Source organism: Cydia amplana, chromosome 23 (genome assembly GCF_948474715.1).
Source record: "Cydia amplana chromosome 23, ilCydAmpl1.1, whole genome shotgun sequence".
NCBI classification, from domain to species: Eukaryota; Metazoa; Arthropoda; class Insecta; order Lepidoptera; family Tortricidae; genus Cydia; species Cydia amplana.
Genome location: NC_086091.1, coordinates 1,567,771 through 1,571,085, shown reverse-complemented (window position 1 = coordinate 1,571,085; position 3,315 = coordinate 1,567,771).

Genomic DNA, 3,315 nt, shown 5'->3' with positions numbered 1-3,315 from the left:
TCACACTTACGTACAAATTTACAAGTGCGACAGAGAGGCAACACGTCGAACGTGGTTCGCGGTAGGCCCTCTGAGTAGGCAAATCACATGTTTGTCATGAACAATATTGAACATATATCTGGTACTAGTTTTCTTTGCTAAAAACTGACCAAGTAAAAGTTTTATCCAACTAAATTACATAAGTTATTTTTGGTATGTTGTCAGGAATATTAAAAAACTCTTTAGTATACTCACTTTGAAAAAAATATACAGAGAGCCCATCGCCAACATCAAAAACTAAAAAATCGTTATCTGCCTCTCTATAGTCTCTATCCCTCTTGCATTATCGAGTAATAAAGAGGCAGATATCGTTATTTTGATTCGCGTTAGACCCTAATGTAGGCTTAACGATTGTTTATACCTTTGTGGCATAAATAAGTAATTTTTTTTTCTTACCTACGGTAATTCCCCAATAACTGGCCACTGACCAATAACTGGCCACCCTCAACTAAAAATAAATTCTGTTCACCTCTAAACAGAATTTATTTTAGTATAAGATTTAAATAACTGGCCAGCCTTCAATAACTAGCCGCCTTATACTAAAATGATTTCTGTTTATAGGGTAATAGAATTAATTTTTAGTTGAGGGTGGCCAGTTACTAACAGGTGGCCAGTTACTGGCGAATTACTCTATTTCAAACATGTAGTTAATCTGTGGCATAGCGGATATTTTTAAATGATCGCCGGCTGCATATTGCTTAATTTATTTTAGAGATATTGCTTAAAACGTTACTGTGTATTTTTAAACCTATTTTTGTAAATTTTACGAGCTTTGCGTCTTTTTAAAACCAGAAGCTTTTATTTGGATTAATTGAATGTCAGTTTATTTTTATTTTTTTGTGAAATATGAATTCAGATAAAAATAAATTTTGTATGTTGGGCCTTATGAGGTTAAATCCTGTCATAAGTAAAAAATAATCTAGGTAAGTACCTTATAAAAATAAAAATAAATAAATAAAAATATATTTTCCAAATAATAAAAATTATGTATCAATATGTAATTTCCACACAGGTCAACCCCGTTTTTCATCGATTTGAGCAAGCTTGATAAGTAGTATATATTATGCACCTTATTTTAGACACTGCACACTATTATAATACGCGTCTAGGCTCGAATAAACCCTAGAATGTCTAGAATGCCGTGTATCGAGCTAAAAGTAATTAATCTACCCGACATCAATACGTGGCCTTGGCGCGATCTAGTTTTTGTGAGCCATGCTATTCCCAACCTCTTTTAAAGGCCTCTTTCGCCTCGTCTCACAACTCATATAGTCGCACTAATCTAAGTAAAGACTTTTCAATTACAAAAAAGAACGCGTCACGGCGTCACACAAACGTCAGATTTTTTATGAAAGTATGAGGTTTATTTACGGTATTTCCAATTTTTTACGCCTCTGCTACAAAAACACGCTCCAAGTTAGTGCCTAAATACCGGAATTCCGGAATCCCGAAATATCCGGATTATCGGACCGATTTTTCGGAAATACCGGAATTGAAGAGGGCCATATCGAAATATCGGGATTCCGGTATTTTAAACAAGGTAATGAAGTTATGACTTTACCTTTCAAATGTGTATAGTGATAAAAAAAATCGTGAGTCAAATCCGGGTTACGCAGAAAAAACGTTCTAAAAAAATGCAAAAAATTACTAAACGTTCGGTCTACATCCTTACTAAACACAGAAAAAAGGTAAGTAAAACTGCGATATTTATGGAAATCTCGTTTTTTTTTTTCATTGTAGCTGATTAGGTATTAAAAAACAATTAAAAACCAAATTCCACCAAACAAAAAATATTATAATTATAAACATAAAACTTTAAAACAGTCAATACCGGTTATTCATTCCGGTATTTCGGTATTAGCTTATTGGAATCCGGTATTGAGGGCCAATCCAATATCGGATTCCAATAAGCTTACTTTAACTTAATAGAGGTCTGACTAAACTGGTTAGCTCGTGTAGGCTAGGCATTGCGAACGACCTAGGGCTTTGTAAGCATGACAGGTTATTCTAGTATTTAATGATGTGGGACTAACAACGGTCAAGAAAATGTATAGTTACGGGCGACGAAAGCAACCATTTTTGTACTCTTAATTTTATACAAAACTAGTCTATTCCTGCGACTTTGTCCGAGTGCGAGTTGAAGAACTTGTTAAACTGTCAGTTTTAATATTGCCTTACTTAATTTAACCCCCCATTCAATATCTTTAAACTAAATAAATTTTATTAAAACAGAGAATTCCCAGGACACTGGCCGCGTTCCCCCTCTGCACACTTGCACAGTGAGGCTGAGTTTTTGGGCAAAATAAATAAGTAAATAAATAAATAAGTAATTATATTTAATATTTTGGGACACTCTTATACAAACCGACCACAGTAAGATTGAAACAAGGCTTATATTGTGGATACTAGACAATGATAAATAAAATACATAGTTATGGATAAATACTTAAAATAAATACATATAGGTACATAAAACATCCATAACCTAGGAACAAATAAAAAATAAATACCTGTGATGAACACACAAAAATAAGCAAAAAATCGACTTCTAGGAATCGAACCTGTTGATATTTATATTTATCGATATTTTGCTCGATTAATTTAATTTAGTACATTTAGAGTACGTGTTAAAAATAGTAGTTGTAATGGTAAAACACTTTATTGTACAAAAAACAAAACAGGAAAAATAACATTCGTTATTAGTACAAAGGCGAACTTATTTCTTTAAGAAATCTCTTCCAGTTGACCTTGCAAAAACAAAGTTTTAAATCGATGTAGGGAACTGTAATATTTTTTTAAGAAAACTAAATTATTTAAAAGTAGTGAAACTCTCTTGCAATAGTTGCAATAAAGATGGTCAACCAAATCTTGTCAGTAGAAAAAGGCGCGAAATTCAAATTTTCTACGGGACGATATTCCTACGCGCGTACATTTTTCAAATTTGCCGCCATTTTCTACTGTCAAGATCTGGTTGACCAAGTATAATTACAATATTGTACTTAAACTTAAAATAAATGTTGCTAAGTGTACCATTTAACCAATTTTGGACATGCCAAGTAACAATACAAATACCTAAAATAATTACATACATCTATTATAATGTCTATGCATAATTGCATACGTCTTTTTGCATTCATGATTTCGAAACCACACGTCCACATGCAAGTGCAAAAAAACTTGAAATACGGCAAAGGAGACAGAAATAGGCAATGCGGATAACGCACAAAACCATGGCGCTGCAAGCACTGCTAGGGCGCTCGCGCTATTAGGGCCAAG